Source organism: Orcinus orca, chromosome 5, assembly GCF_937001465.1.
Source record: "Orcinus orca chromosome 5, mOrcOrc1.1, whole genome shotgun sequence".
Classification (NCBI taxonomy): Eukaryota; Metazoa; Chordata; class Mammalia; order Artiodactyla; family Delphinidae; genus Orcinus; species Orcinus orca.
The window spans coordinates 138,667,079-138,684,414 of NC_064563.1; the positions used below are offsets into that span (position 1 = coordinate 138,667,079).

General features: G+C 47.3%; 1 protein-coding gene across 1 annotated transcript in view; it reads right to left on the bottom strand.

Annotated features, from left to right (window-relative positions):
- The window catches only part of RCAN1 (regulator of calcineurin 1), a 95,882-nt gene that overhangs the window by 13,173 nt on the left and 65,373 nt on the right, over positions 1 to 17,336 (bottom strand). The window lies entirely within an intron of this gene.

Consider the following 17,336-nt stretch of genomic DNA (forward strand, 5'->3'; position numbering starts at 1 on the left):
TGAAGACAGACACAACCCTCTGCCCTCATGGAGCTTACATTCTAGATGGGAAAAAGGAAAAAGAAATGAGATAAGTGGGTAAAACATATAGTGTGTTTAGATAGTGGTAAGTGCTGGGAATAAGGCAGAGATGAGGGATAGGAAAAGCTGGGAAAAGGAGAAAGAGAGAAAGACAGAGAGAGAGAGAGAAGAAAAAGGAAGGAAGGAAGGAAGACTAGCCAGGGAAGGCGTCCCTGAGAAGATGACAGGTGGGTACATCAAGACCCGAAGGAAGTGGCGGAGTGAACCGTGAGATGCTCGGAACAGCATCTCAGGCCAGGGATCAGAAGGCACAAAGGCCCCTGGCATGTCCAGGCCCAGCAGGAGGCTCAGAATGGCTGTAGAGGAAGGACGTGGAGAAAGTGGTTGGGAGCAGGGCCACGCGAGACCTTGAGCCATTGGAAGGTCTCTGGCTTGCATGCTGGTATCAGAGGGTTTTGAGCAGAGGAGAGGCATGAACTAACTTCCATGCAACAGAACCACTCCAGTGTCTGGGTTCAGAAAAGAGGGAAGGGACAGGCTGGGGGCATGGCACCCCTGAGGCACGAGACCTTCTCTGACTACGGAGCCCATGACTCCTCTAGGCAGCCCTCAGCTCTGCCTGCTTTCCTCAGTTGTCAGCCAGCTCCTCCCTAGTCTCTGCCTGCCAAACTTCTATTCATCCTTCAAAGCCCATCACCAAACATCCGTTCTCCAGGAGGCACCCCTCCGGACTTTATGTTCTCTCCCTCCTTTAACCCCTGTGACCTCCCCCCACCCCCCCACCCCCCAGCTCTCAGTGCAGTCTGCCTGGCATCCTAGTTATATTCTTGCCTTGCAATCTCCCTACTACAGTGAGAGCTGCTTGAGGGTACCACTGCCACTCCCTGGAGATGCGGATAAATGCTTGTGCAGTTCAGGGACTACACCAGGGAGGGTCCATCTCAGACGGGCCAAGAGCCAGCATCCACCAGCCATCAAAGGGTCAAGGCCATCTGTGTTCCTAACTGGAGGGTTTCCAGTGCCTCTGGTTTGAACAAAGACCTCCTTATCATTGCAGGGGGTGGTAAAGGTACAAGTTTGCTCAGCGGGTGCTGGTCCCATTCCAGGGTGTACTTCCTCTGTCCTTGCTGCATGGTGGCTCGCAGGATGTCCAGGCATGGGACTGCACCACCAGCTCCAGACTCTGAGGCCTCACCCCCCCAGACCCTCCCAGAGGCCTTGTGACTCTCCTTAGGGGTCTACGGCCGGGGTCTCGACAGCCCTTTGTCGTTTGGGCAGAACGTGTTTAATTTAATATATGTTCACTTGTCTTTTTTAAATGCCTGTTTTTTAGGGTGCGTTTTATAAGGTGCACAGTAGGGAGTAGAATTTGTATAGAAGTTACAAATAAAATGCTTTTATTGGCAGATGTACCAAAAATCTTTCATCCATGAGGTTCATGATCAAAAATGTTTGAAGGCCTATTGTCTCCGCAGTAGGGTGATTAAATTCCCAATTTTCTGCTTTTTTGTGACGATCATGTGTAAGAAAGAGAACAGGAAGATATTCCTCTTTCTGATTTCTAAAGGCGTTTCCATTTTTGTTCTCTCTGAAGGGTAATCAGGGAATGGGCTGGGGAGCGGGGCAGAGCCAGATGTGGGCTCGGGAATTTACTGCTCATAGAATTGCTTTATTACTGGTAAGATCTGCTCGGCCACAGAGAGGGGCCTTGTAGGAAAGAAAATGTAAAACAAAGCTGATAACCTTTTTTTGTGGGACTTGGAAGGTTCTAACCAGAACTCCTTAGACAAGAGAGTGCCCTTGTCTCCCACGACAGAAGGTGATGCCTATGAATTCTAAATCTGAGCTGAGAAAACCATCTTTAATGAAAATCACCTTTATGTTTAATAACCATTAATCTTCTGAATCTGTAGGATAACACAAAAGAAGTGATATTAATACTAAACTTCAGCCTGGGTCATTTTTGATACTTTGGGGAAAAAAAATGGAAAAGCCTGAAATATCATTTGATACTTTACACAGAATAGTACAAGATAGTATACAAATAATTTCTATTTCTGAGATAATGTGGAACTTCCTATTACTTAATTTTTTTTTTAAGTGGCTTGTTGGGCTTCCCTGGTGGCACAGTGGTTGAGAGTCCGCCTGCCGATGCAGGGGACACAGGTTCGTGCCCCGGTCCGGGGAGATCCCACATGCTGCGTAGCGGCTGGGCCCGTGAGCCATGGCCGCTGAGCCTGTGCGTCCGGAGCCTGTGCTCCGCAACGGGAGAGGCCACAACAGTGAGAGGCCCGCGTACCGCTAAAAAAAAAAAAAAAAAAGTGGCTTATTGACACCAGTGCCACAAATGATGGAAGCAGTGGTGAAAATGCTAAACGCGTTTTAGTAGAATGGCAATCATGCTCTGTTAAAGCTTGTGGTGGAAATGAAGGAAAACTGCAATCACCCTCAAAAAAAAAAAGAAAGAAAGAAAGAAATGACATAAAGTAAAATAAAACAACCAACTGATTGGGGAAAAGTAGGGAGGAAAGCATGTTCAAATCGATACCTTAGAAGAGAGGTCACAGTTCATCCAAGATTTCATCTTGTTTGTTAAATTCCGTGTGCACTTGAAATCCCATTAACTCTTTTTTTTAAATTTATTTTCATTTATTTATTTTTTAACCTTTTTATTTATTTATTTTTTTTACATCTTTATTGGAGTATAATTGCTTTACAATGGTGTGTTAGTTTCTGCTTTATAACAAAGTGAATCTGTTCTACAAATACATATGTTCCCATATCTCTTCCCTCTTGTGTCTCCCTCCCTCGCACCCTCCCCATCCCAGCCCTTTCCTTATTATCTCAATCTTTCCCTAGTACATGAAGGTTAACCGCCCCCTCTGTCACTTCTTGGAAATGCACTATTTGCAATGCTTAAGATGGAGAAATAGCCATAGGCAAATCAAAACTATACTTCATGACTTGAAGACCAGCAGCCCCGGATTAAGGGAGGTAACATTTATTTAAAGCCAGCTGGGGCCAAAGCCCCCCTAATAATCCATCCTCAATTGTTCTCTTTATTCCTTTCCAGACCCACTTGGCTTTAATGATTGATTTTCACTTCTGCTTTGAAGCTGTTCTGAAGCCAGGGCCCAATCCTGCAGTGACAAAAACGTGGACAAGAACACTGGTGCAGGGGCTTGGCTTCCCTGGTGGCGCAATGGTTAAGAATCCGCCTGCCAATGCAGGGGACACGGGTTTGAGCCCTGATCCGGGAAGATCCCACATGCCGCGGAGCAACCGAGCCCACGTGCCACAACTACTGAGCCTGCGAGCCACAACTACTGAAGCCCGTGTGCCACAGCTGCTGAAGCCCACACGCCTAGAGCTTGTGCTCCGCAACAAGAGAAGCCCCTGCAATGAGAGGCCCGCTCACACCAACAAAGAGTAGCCCCCGGTCGCCACAACTAGAGAAAGCCCGCATGCGGCAACGAAGACCCAACGCAATCAAAAATAAATAAGTAAAATAAATAAATTTATTAAAAAAAGAAAATAAAACACAGTAATGCTAAAGAAACAGAATGTTGGGGGAGACTATGGTCTAATAAAACTCAACTTTAAATAAAAAAAAAGAACACTCGCGCAGGGGTGGGCTGGTGACAGGCTGCTCTTGTGTTCCTCAATCACCAGGACCTGGTTATCTTCCATTCCAGCTACAAACAGCTTTCACAACCCCAGACCGATTCATTCCCACCCAGTAAATCCCTTTACATTCAAAGGATGAGTTCGACACTGTTGTGTGAACGCTGACAGAAAAGTCCTGTTCCTCTCATTCTATGTTCCATACTCATCTCAGAAGAACGGACACAACTAAAACCCTGGGGGGCATATGTGCTGCCTTGAGGCAGGCCCGGATCCTGTTCCGGTTCTGGTAGGTTCTCCCAGGGAACCTGGCACAGCGCTGGGGGCACGCAGACACCCCCTCAATACCAGGTGAGTGACTGGCCAGACCAGAGTCGAAGGTCAAAAAAGAGGAAGGGGAAAAGAATGAGGTCAAACCGAACTCTGTAAACCTTTAGCACCAGGTGTGAAACCCAGTTTTCCATAACTTGGCTACGAAGAGTTTGTATCCACACCCAGTTTTCAATCTCATGATCTCAGCTCAGAAATCGTTGTTTTGCCAAGTTTGGGAGAAGAGAAAAGTATTACGTGTTCTTACCTACTCTTTCCATTACCACCCCCAGGCCCCATTTCCATGTCTGTTGTTGGGAAGTTACTGACAGCACCACTGCATATGCTGTCTTTTCACACTGACATTGCCTTCATTGAGGATTATTTAAAAGTCTGATATAAGTCGCCTGAGGAACTATCTCCTGTCACCTCCATGCGGGTAACACAGTGATTCAAAACATACTTAACAAACAATAAACTCTAAACACAGGACAAACAAGGTATCACCACAAATTGGATATCATGCTTTTCACCATGAAAAGCAAGAACAATCATGCCAACTTTGTTCATGAGGAAAATTGGGGTGTTTATGGCAAGTGACTTAAAATTTGCACACCCATCTTTGCACCAGAGCATCTGAAAAGTGAGAGCTGCCTCCTTTGCATCAAGTCTAGAATGGCCAGGTTAGTTTACTGGTTGTGAACTGGCAGCCCCCCTCCCCTCAAATAAAAATATTAGTTTTCAACATTTAAACATTGGGAGGTTTCACATAGAAATAGAATTTCTGGTTTCTTTGGGATTAAAAAAAAAAAAAGGCAATAATGGGCCCAGAGGTCTGTTGGGCAACGGCTGAACCCTTGGCTAAGCCCCTGCTTTTCGAATACCAGTGGCCCTGTCGCTCCTGACCCCAAAAGCATCTGAGTTTTTGGCCTCTAGCTTAATTTAGTAAGTCATCAAAAATAGATTAGTCACCTGCTTTGAGCCAGATACTGAGAGGTAGGGGTACGCACAAAGCAGCTTACCCATCCATATCCCCGTGGCTCAAAATGTTCTGTGTCACATAATCTACTCCAAATAATACATTGAGAGAGTGTGTCCCTCGCTCCTCACACAGCAATTCTTTATTTTTTTTCTGGCTCAACACATTTCTACGGGTGACTACCCGGGCATTTGCAGGATGTTCTCTCTACTCCTGAAATTATACTCTCATGCAAGTGAATGGTGGGGACGTTATTATAGGGCTGACCTAGATTCCGCTCAAACCACAGTTGGTTTCTTTAGCAATCATTAGGGCGACATGACTGTGCCATACCAGGGAGGCACACAGCACGACTGAGAATCAGAACTTAACGTATTTCTATAAAACTGGCTTACGATGAATGAAGACAGAAGGGTTTTGTTACGACCAGTATTCAATGACACGGTTGGAAAGATGATCTAAAAGTAGACTGAGATACAGGTATTCTCAGGGTGTGCCTGTTAAGATAGTTTTTCAAAAGATCATTTTGAGAAGATAGCATTTTAAACTGCTCTTGTAAGACTCTAGGATACAGTTTGATCAATATTCTTATGTTGAACTAACTGTCGGAAGACGGAGGCTGACTTCACCCTTGAGTCTGAGCTGCCCTGGCGCTTCCATCCCGAGGGAGGTCGTGGTGGCACTATTCACCCTGTGGAGGAGAAATTACGTGGCACATACAGTGATCAACTGTCAGGGTCTGCTGAGCCCCACTTCTGCTCTTACAACCCCCCCACCAACCAAAAACCGAACAGTTATCCTCTGAGACAGAGCTTCTTGTGCAGGAAGTTTATTAGGGGGTTCTTCTGGGATCAACACCCAGGGAATGAGAGGAAAGCGGAGGGGAGGGAGGGGAGGGGAGAAAAAGAGGCTGGGTAGAGGGAGAGTAGGGCTATCATGTGGTCCCACTGGCAGCCTCGCTGGTTGGTCCTGTGGGGTGTTCTGAAGACAGGATGACTCTCATTGGAGCAGAAGGGGTGGGCCTTGATACCCCACATTGGTCAGCTCTGGGATGGGGGCGGTACCTTGAGAAGGAGGGGACTTAGCAGGGTGGCTCTCAGCTGAAGTCATCCCCAAAGGGGGCAAGTGACAGGGCAGCTGGGGGACAAATCCAGTATTCTTGAAGGGACCTGGGTGTGTCACTGTGTCCCTCAACCAACCAACCAATGAACCAATGAAACAGACCCAAAGTCAACGAACCAAAAAGACCCGAATTCAAAGATCTGCACCCTAAGTTAATCATCTGAAATTTCTGACAAATACGACAGACTTTAAACTGGACACCATGAAAATACGACTGATTCCACTCCAAATCATTAGCCCATCTCCCCAGGTAAGGAACTTCTAAAGGAATATGGTAGTGAACTGTAGTACACTCGATAGTTTAAACTTTCAGTGTAAACCAGGTCAACTAAAACCTTGAATAATGACTCAACCGTTTCCCTCCTAGGAGTTTATTCTAAGGAAATCCTCAGGGCTGTGGGCAAAGATTTAGATGCAAATACCTTCCCTGTTATTTGCATATTCTTTATGCAAATTAGAACAAGCTAACATTAGAACAAGCTAACCATCCTATCAGTGACCAGCTAATAAGTATGCTGAATCAATGACTATAAAGCCACTCACACCTCACAGGAAGGAAGTGAAAACTACTTAACGACATAAAACGATGTTCACAACTTGCTGTTAAGAAAAGAAATGCAGGTTTCAAAGCAGTGTTTACTGTTGTGACTCCAATCTGGTGAAAAGAAAAAGCATGCACGTTAGTATTAAATAAGATTGCAGCGTTTTCCTTCTTCGCGTCTTTGGACTTACTAGAATTTCTACAACGCACATTTATTACTTTTGCAATAACCAAACGGCTTTTCTCTTTCCCGTCCCCCCACTATATGTTCTATATCAATGGTCAAGGAAACCATGGTTAACAGATACACTAAGTAAGGTGGAACGTCAGTCAGAGAGGAAATCTACTCCTTTCTTTGCATAGCAGTCTGGTGTCATGAATTTTAATTCCTTATGAAACCATTCCCAAACCTGGTATTTTTAACTCATTAATATTTCGGAGTGCCAACTGTTGGAAAAATCCCATGTCTTCCTTAAATACCTGTAAAGACAGGGATTTCACCAGGAAATATTTATTTTGCTTTTCTTTTGATAAGCTCTCCTGCCAGCCATCTTTATCTGGTGAAACGCCCAACTCATCAGCTGTATGTGCTGAAGCAGTCTCCATGGAGTCGAGGTCAAGCACCGGCCAGCACAGGGTCCTGCGATTCCGTCCGGCTCCACAGTGTGGGTCGCTAGGCTGAGCACTGCCTTAGTGTGAGCAGACCTCACACGGCACATTCTGCAGGCTCCAGAGTGTGCTCATCAGAGAATATCTGATCTTGGGGGGAAAATCTCCCATCTGGGTCTTTCAAATGTTCCCAAGGGTGATGCCTTCTCAGAGCAAAACTATCAAGTTCTTTCCTGTCACTGCCATGTCACCACATCTACTGCTTCCTCATCTGTGTTTTTTTCCTCTGTTCTTCTGTCCCAGAATCACATCCAGGTCTTTTTTTTTTCCTCTCCCTGGGACAGTCCTGCCCTCTGCATCTCCCTTCTAACAAGACTGGAACGTACCTAATGAACTTTTCACCGTGACTGCGTTAATGATGACAGCTATTTAATGTATAAGACCTCCCAGAGAATTTGTATTTAATCAGCAACTTCTGGAGATCAAAGTCTCAGCCCCAATGGAAAGCATCACTAAGGGGAAAGTTCCACGCAGCAAGTCAGTTATAGGGAAGAATTCCTTGGACAGGTGGGCTCTTCTGGGGCCGGGTGTTGCCTACCTGGAAAGGAGACACACATTTTTTGAGCATCTACATTGAGCAGATTCTTGTCTGGGCTGTTTGGAGTTAAGAACAGACTTCCATGCGTAAAGAAAATCACTCATTTTTTTCTTGTTCAACCACCATTTAACAAGGATCTACTCCGTGCCTTCTCGAACTCCACCGCTCCGTCAAATTACACCTATTACATATTCTCATAACACTGGGGACCTCTAGTTCTTAGTACTTATCATATTTTAACTGGTTTCCTCCACTAAACTAAGGGCAGACCAAGTCATGGACCCTGGAACACTTAGGACCCCCCATAAATATTTGTTGAACCAAGCATGCAGCTAAGTACCTGACTCTTCACTGCAGACACAGAGAAGAGAAGGGCATGACTCTTCCTTCAAGAACTCACAGTCAAATCAATCGTGAAATTCTTACTAAGCCGTTACCAGGTGTCCCGTACTCTACGAGGGGGTTCGAAAGCCTAAGCCACAGCGCCTGACCTTACAGGGGCTTAAGATTGAAGCTTGGGAGATAAGACTGCCACTCCAGTAACGTGGTAACATGCATGACCCCATCTGTGTTGCAGGCAGTGAGAGCTCAGGATACTGGAGGTGGAGGGCGGTGATCAGTGATGATCCTATCTCAATACCCCATTAGTCCAGTTACAGAAAGTCCTGTGGATTAAGGCCTTGAGAATAGGGTTAGATTTTAAATAGGTGGGGAAAGGATATATTCCTGTATTTTCTCATTACTGCTTGAATAAAAGGTATTAGGAAAGTTAACATTTTCTTCCTCCACTATTGTGCAGAATCAAATAAGGAGCTGCTTTTATTAAAAGACATATACACACTAACAAACGTAGTAAGGTAGATAGCTAGTGGGAAGCAGCCGCATGGCACAGGGATATTGGCTGGGTGCTTTGTGACAGCCTGGAGGGGTGGGATAGGGAGGGTGGGAGGGAGGGAGATGCAAGAGGGAAGACATATGGGAACATATGTTTATGTATGACTGATTCACTTTGTTATAAAGCAGAAACTAACACACCATTGTAAAGCAATTATACCCCAATAAAGATGTTAAAAAAAAAAAAGACATATACAGTTTGTTCATTTTGAACAAATTTCTTTGAGTGCCTGCATTTGGTGCGGCACTGGTTAAGTGTTGGTATTTGTTAATCTCATGTCCTGGATTTCTTGGGAAATCCTACTTTTGTTACTTTGATTTATTCCTAAAATACAAACGATTCGTGCAATACATGTGGCTATGTTTTTAACGTTTTGGTAAAAATATCAAAATAAATGAACATATTAGACAAAAATCTTCTGTTAGTTCACATAGCCAAACTGGGGCTTGGGGAATAATGTATCCATCAGTGTGAGGGCAGAGGAGGATGCAGGGGGCTACTCTAAAGGCAATTCTGGCAGATGGCATTTTCTGAAGACAGCTGCCACAAACCTCCTATCCCACATGCTCTTGTAGAGCCTTGCCATTCCCCCGTCAAGGGGAGGGGTGTGTATCCTCCACCCTTGAATGTGGGAGGGCATGTGTGAGTGTCTCAACAGACACTGTATGGTGGAAATCACACCATATGACTTCCGAGGCTAGGTCATAAAAAGCCGTGCACTTCCGCCTTGTTCTCTTGGAATCTGGTCACCATGTTTGTGGGAAGCCCAGGCAGCCCGTGGAGGGGCCCACGTGGAGAGGAACTGAGGCCCCTGGCCCAAAGCCCTGGCTGAGCTCCCAACCGACCTGCCAGCCATGTGAGTGTGACATCTTGAGAGTGGGTTCCCTGGCGTCCAGTTAAGCAGATGCCACGTGGAGGAGGGAAGACCCATCTCCGCACAAACTGCAGATTTATGACCAAAATAAAGGATTGTTGCCGTTTTAAGCCTTTAAGTTCTGGGTGGTTTCTTTCCCAGCAATAGTAACTGGAACGACATTTCAGAGATGGCAGAAGTGACAAGGCCTCTGTAACTGATTAGACTTGGAAAGCAAGGAAGGAAAGACCAACGTGACTGACCGCTTTCCCACCCAGAGTAGGATCCTTAACAGGCAGAGTGGGAGTTAGAGGAAGGGTAGGTGAGGGGTTGAGGCTGGGACGGTGACTTTGGCTTCTTGCCATTTATATAAAGTGGCCTGCTTTTCACCTGTCCATCGACGAGAGGTACATAGAGTGTAGACTCTGGAGGCAGCCTGTCTGGGTTGGAGCCCTGGCATTGCCGTTTCTTAGCTGTGTGACCTTGGGCAAGGTTCTGAACTCCCACGTGCTTCAGTTTCTCTGTTTGTAAAAGGAGGATCACGATAACAGGACCTACCTCATAGGGTGGTTGTGACATTAATGACCTAATGTCTAAAAAGGGCTTGGCACAGAGGAAGTTCTAGGAAAATGTCTGCCGTTGTGATCCGCAGAAATGTGGGTTGAAGAACGGCCTTACATGGTGAGGTGGGGTGAAGAACAGCCTCTCAGACATCCATGTCCTAACCCCTGGAACTTCGAACATGTGACCTCACATGGCAGAGGGGACTTGGCAGGCACAGGGTCCTTAAGGACCCTGAGATGGGAGACGATCCTGGATTGTCTGGGGGCAGGTCCTTATAAGAAGGAGGCAGGAGGGTCATCAGGGGTGGACCCAGACATGATGTTGGAAGCAGAGATCATGGTGATATGGGGCTGTGAAGCAACGCTGTAGCCTCTGGAACCTGGAGAAAGGCAAGGAAACAGATTCTTGAGTTTAGCCCACTGAGACTGATTTTGGAGTTCTGACCTCCAGCACTGTAAGCTAATAAACCTGTGTGGTTTCAGGCACTAAATCTGTGGTACTTTGCTACAGCGGCAATAGGAAACTAATCCCGATTTTAACCTTGAGGAAGGTGGCTTTATAGAACACGGAGCAGATAGAATGAAAAGAAGATGGTTTTGGAATCAATAAAACATCTCTTTATTCCTCGTCTCCTGACTTAGCCTTGGTGGGACATTTTCTCTTTAATCTTAGCTTGCGGAGTAGCTGAAGCCCTGGCTCTGCTGTGAGCACTGACTCCAGCCCTTGCTTGCTGGGAATCCATCAGTGGGTGCGAGCCAGCAAGACCGCAGTGGTTCTACACGGTCAGAATCTGGCCTGATTGGCTTGACATCCCTCCTGATTGGTTGGCGCCCACAAGCTAACCAGTTGCTATGAATTTCAAATATTACTACCTCTAGGCTTAAAACTCTGAGTGTCTTCTTCTGTAAATTAGGCGCAATCGAAGTCAAAGGTGGTGGAATTAGTGTAGGTAAGTAGTTCTCACAATGTGATTTCCAAAGCAGCAGCATCTCATTACCTGGGAATGTGTTAGACGTGCAAAATGTTGCCTCACCTACTGTAGCTGGTAGAATTCTAAAATGGCCCATTCCCCTCCTTCCCCGGGGGACACGGCAGGCAGGACCATGGCCATGACGGATTTTACCCATGATTAGGTTATGTTACACAGCACAGTGTTTTGTTTTAACTTTTTTTGGGGGGGGGGGAGGAGGTGCTGCATCGTGCGGGATCTTTGTTCCCCGACCAGGGATCGAACCCATGCCCCCTGCATTGGGAGCAAGGAGTCTTGACCACTGGACCGCCAGGGAAGTCCCACAAAGTCCCTTTGTGAAAGGGAGATTAGCTAGGCTGAGCCCTTCAAAGCTACCAGGCTCCTTCTGAAGGCAGAGATTTGACGTGTGAGAGGAGAGATCCCTTGTCGCTGGCTTGAAGGAGGAGGGGGCCAAGTGGCAAGGACGTGAGTGGCCTCTCGGAGGGAGGGTAGTCCCGGAAGGAAACAGGGATCTGTTCCCAGAAGCAGATTCTTCCCCAGACCTCCGGAAAGGAAGGCAGCCCAGCCTATGGCTCAATTCTAGCCTTGTGTGACCCAGAGCAGAGAAGGCAACCACACCACACCCTGAGTCCCGACTACAGACCTGTCAGCTAATAGCTAATAAGCGGGTGTGGTGTTAAGCCACTCAATTTGTGGTATTTCATTATGCAGCTAAGAATTTACTCACTGAATCAGAAGCTCTGTGTTTTAGCAAGCCCTGCAGGTGACGGCGAGGCACACTCAAGTTTGAGCACCTCTGGCGTCCGTAAAGGGCCCACACAGCAGGGCCTGGCGCCGTTAGGTAGCGTGAGCAACAGCTGCGGTTGTCCTATCATATATTCTAAGGATCTTTCCGCTCCTTAGTTGCATTTGAAAACGTTTTAAAAAGCACGAACGCACAAAATCTTCCAGATGTGCCCTTTTCAGGTGTAAGATCAGACTGATCCCAGGACATTCTGCAAACACCAGACAAGGGGTCCATGCAAACTTCCCTTCTCCCCTTCAACCTAAGAGTCCAGGGCAGCTGGAGCTAATAGCCATAAAGCAGCGGCAGAAGGAAAGGTTGAAGGCAAGTGGGCCAGGGAAGGCAGGACCACATCCCATCTTCTGAGAAGCTGCAAGCAGGGGCAGGTTGACCAGAGTCTCTGAAACTATAAAAGCAGGACCTACCTCCTTGGGTGGTTATGAAGCTGTAAAGCCATGAGCGGGACTCAGCACAGGGCCTGGCACAGGGATGGGGGGGTCAGGGGAACTGGTCCTGCCTTTGTCCCCTTTATCATCTTCCTCCATTTCATCCTTCTGCATCCTTCTCACTTCTCCCAGCTTTTTTTTTACTCTTTTTTTTTTTTTGCGGTACGCGGGCCTCTCACTGCTGTGGCCTCTCCTGTTGCGGAGCACAGGCTCCGGACGCGCAGGCTCAGCGGCCAGGGCTCACGGGCCCAGCCGCTCCGCGGCATGTGGGATCTTCCCGGACCAGGGCACGAACCCATATCCCCTGCATTGGCAGGCGGACTCTCAACCACTGCGCCACCAGGGAAGCCTTTTGACTCTTTTTTTGATTAGTGTTAGCATGGTTTATTTTTTCTACCCACTTATTTTTAATCTATATGTACCTTTATATTTAAAGTGGGTTTCTTATGGACAATATATGGTTGGCCTTGTTTTTTGATCCACTCTCACATCTCTGTCTTTTAATTGGTGTATTTGACTATTGACGTTCAAAGTGCTTACTGATTTAGCTGGATTCGTATCTGACATATTTGTTAGGATTTCTCTCTCCTTTTAAAATCCTTGCCAGTTTCTTACCCTGCATCATTCTTTCCAGCTCTCTGGTTGGTTCCTGTGTCATCCCCCTCCCCCCACCCCCTCTACTCCTGTGAGGACTCCTTCACAGTGGGCTCTCCTGAGGGTCCTGGTGCAGGGTAACACGTGGGGATGGCCAAGGACGCTTTTGCGTGAGCTCAGGGAAGCCTGTTTATCTGAAGGCATGGCTGGAAGCTCCACCCGATTCTCTGCAGGATGGTCCACAGACAGGACCTGGAGCACAGAGAGGAGGACGCATCTTGGGAAGGATGCTGGAAAGTGAGCCTCAGAAAACGCACTGCAACGTCCTCTCCTCTGAGACGTTCCCAACTTGGGTGTTAGAAATGGCCTGTCCTTCTCTCCGTCAGCCCTTCTATGGCCTCCATTTGCTTTCAGGAGAAAACCTGGCATCATGACCACAAGTGGCTCTTGCTGCCTCTTGGTGCAGGTCCCGCCCTCGACACAGTCCAGCTCCGGCCACTGTCCTGGTTCATCGATGCTGCCCAGGCTGGTCTTCAGGTCTCAGAACCTTTATCCGGGCTGTCGTCTACCTAGAGCATCTCCCAGGCATCTGCTATGGGCTGAGTCCTACTTGAATAACAATATAAACATCACTCCTCAGAGAAGCTGCCCCTGGCCCCACAGACACGGGGAAGCCCTCTACTAAGTACTCCTTTTCCTTCCCGGCACATATGACAACGGTAATTGGTCTGGGGTTTAGGGCTGGAAAATGACCTTCCTGCTGCTTGCCACACTGCCACATCTTGCCCGGGTCCCGGCTCAGCAACTCTCTGTTGACTGAGTGACCGAATGAATTAATGACCACGCTCTCTGTCAACTCCAAAATACTGATCTAAAAAGAGGAATTTAGAAAAAAGAAAAGAAAAAGATATCTGGTAGTGCTTTTAAAAAAAAATATTTATTTTTGGCTCGTTGGGTCTTCCCGCTGTGCGCGGGCTGTGGACCCCCTCCAATCACAGCGAGCGGGGACCCCTCTTGCGGCAGAGCACAGGTTACAGGTGCGCAGGCCCCGGCGGCTGCGGCACACGGGCTCAGCAGTTGTGGCTCGTGGACTCCAGAGCACAGGCCCAGCAGTTGTGGCGCATGGGCCCCGCTGCTCCGCGGCACGTGGGATCCTCCCGGACCAGGGCTCGAACCCATGTCCCCTGCACTGGCAGGCGGACTCCCAACCACTGCGCCACCAGGGAAGTCCCTGGTAGCTTTGAAGACCTGTAAATGAGTGAGTGACGGAAAATCTGATTTGGGGATTCCTTTCCTTAGTCATTCAACAAGCATCTTTCTGAGCATCTTCCCTGTCCAAGGAGCCGAGCTGGTCTCCGAGAGAGAGCAGGTGAAGCAACACCGCCTTGCTCTCGGGAAGCACCCGCTTTAGGTCAGAGTAAAAGGTCGGTACTCGGAACTACCCTTTAAGTCTTAGCAAACAGCAGTATGAGTGATGCGTGCGGAAGAAAGGGAGCCCAGGGTACCACTGGGTGCAGGTCGGGAAGCCTCGTAAGGCTGTGCTACACGAACTCCAAGACCCATCCTTGAAGGCCAGTGGGCAGTCCGATAGATGGAGGCATTTGATATGTGGACGAAGCTGCTTCTCCAGCGCTGTCAGCCGTGTGAGAGCCACTGGGACCACCTTTCCGGTGCTCTGTGCCTGCAGTTGGGGGTGGGCTTACTGGCCGTCTGGGTCAGCAACCCCGGCGACTTCTCAGTGGGATGTGAGCTAAACCAGGAGGCGAGAGCAAAGCAGACTCACAAGAGCAGCCCCCCTCTACCCTGGCCTTGTTTCCATGTCATGTCACTTCAAGTTTGCTTCTCGCTCCGGTCGGGAGACTACAGCATCACACAATGGGAAGTGTGGGCTGGTCCGCACGTGCCACTCACCCTTCCAAGACCCAGCCGGAGGACAATCTGAACCCCGACTTGACATTTTCCAACAAAAGTTTGTACCAGTGACGTACAGTGGATCCCCACTGAAAGCTGATCTGAGCCATGACTAAGAAGGTCATTTTGGAAATGAGGAAGCGTATTTTGGGCTCCTTGTGGTTTCTGATGAAAGTTGCTGCAATGTGGGACACGGGTGGAAGAAAATTGAGAAAAGAGATGAGTTCGCTCGGCCTGTCCCTGTGAAGAACGGGGGAGATGAATGAATGGGAAGATCCTTTATGTCCTAAGAGTCTGTGAGCCTATGGCTTGTCTCAGCGTTTCTCAACGCTTACACTCACGACATTTTAGACAAAACAGATTTTCCTGTGGGGTCCTGTCCTTTGCATTCTAGACTGTTTCAGTGACCCCCTCCCAGATGCCAGCAGCTCTCCCCCAGTCGCTGCTGCAACCCCAGCGTCACCCACGGATCTGCAAACGTCCCTGGGAGGAGGATTTTAGAACTCTGGGATCTAAAATCAAGCAGGTTTGTTCTAACATCCTAAGAACAGCCCCAGCGCGCCAAACACATTCACTTAACGTCTTGTTCAACAGGAACGAATGACCTCTTTTAATATAGAGCTCCTCTGAAACGTGTCATTTCAACTGGGTCCAAAGGAGATACTGTCCGAGTCTCAACTGCTCAGCTGAACACATGGAAAAATGTTGGGAGAGTTCAGTGCATCTTGAATAAGAGGAAATCCCTCAGAGATATGACATGCTCTTTGATCATTAGAACGATGGTAAAAGAAAGTGATTTACAGAAATAAAATGGATAACGAACATTTTGGTGACTCAGAAAATGCCTAGAAATCACATCAGGCCAAAGTTCACTTTTTCCATTAAAACAACCCCAAAACTCTGCCTAATAACAACGTCCCACTCCAAACATTTGCCAGCAGGCTGAGAACTTACTACATTTTGGCTCTAAGAGGAAATGACGTAAAAATACTGACTCGATTCCTTGTTCACAGTTTCTTCCTTTCCGTTAGGTTTTGTTTTAAATGTAAAAAACATTTTCTTTGTTTCAAACTAAGCAGGTTTTAACTTAAAATCATTTACTGGGATAATAGAGCATTAAATTATTTGAAAAATCCCAATAATGCTGCTATTATATTGTCAACAGGTGTGTAACTACTATTTATTTTAGAAGCAGATACAAAGAAGGTGCTACACCTATGAACATGAAAGAAAAATCGCCGTAGCTTGAAACTGTCTTTGTAGTTTGAAGGTAAACACAGTGTTCTCAAATACTAAGTTATTGTAACTCTCCAGCTCAGAAAGTAGAAGTCAGAAGGCATTCACCGCACCAGGAACTGAAGAATAGGAGGAAGCGTGTTCAAAATAGCAATGGGTTTTTCCCTGAGATGTATATTTTACAAGAAATGTTCAATTCCATTTTAGATATGGAAACAGTGTGTTTTCCCCACTAAAAGGGGAAACAGGAAGGGTATAAGTAGCTTCTCCCATTACTGTATCCTATCTGGAAAATTTAAAAGGTGGAGAAATGATTAGTCATAAGTGCATGACTTGTTAAAAATGACTTTCTGGATAACAGGGACATACCTGCATGAATGAACATTTCCCACAACCTCTATATTGGGATCCTTACTTTGGAAAGGCTTACGTGGTAAGCAAGAGAGTGGATTTTGGTGGCGGTGTTTTGTTTGGAACCCAAAGGGTCACGGAAAGATTTCCACCAGGCTGCAGCCATGCCACCCCCAGAACCAAGGGGCAGTGGTGTCAGGGAAGGACTAGGGTCCCCAGCACCCGGGCATCTCAGGACCTGAGCCCAGGCATGGGGACTCTCCCAGCACACCTGAGAGATCGGGGTATTTCCAGTGGAGCCAAGAGAAGAGCTTTCATGGGTGATCTATTATCTCCACAGTTCTCTCCTCACCTTTTCCCTACCATGTAGGCAAATACCCTCTAGGAGATAGAAAATTTGGAAACAATGGTCCCAGCAGAAAAAGTAAAAACCTGTCATGAAGGGGCCAGGAGAATGAGAGAAACTAAGTACCTCTCCCACTGCTATGGACTGAATTGGGTCCCCCCAAGTTCATATGTTGAAGCCCAAACTCCCAATGTGATGGTACTAGGAAGTGGGGCCTTCAGGAGGTGATTAGGTTTAGATGAGGTCATGAGGGTAGAGACTGCACGATGGAAACTAGGATCCTCACCAGAAGAGGGAGAAAGACCAGAGTTCACTCTCTCTTTGCCACATGAGGACACAGCAAGAAGACAGCCATCTTCAAGCCTCACCAGCAAGGTGAAGAGAGTTCTCACCAGAACCTGTGTCGTGCGTGTACCTGATCTCAGACTTTCCGGAGTCCAGAACTGTGAGAAATACACGTTTATTGTTCAAGCCACCCAGACTATGGAGTTTCGTTACGGCAGCCCGAACTAAGAAGACTCACCATCACTCAGCTTTGGAACAGGACTGTGAACCAAAGTCTATGGATTCTAAGCTCATGTTC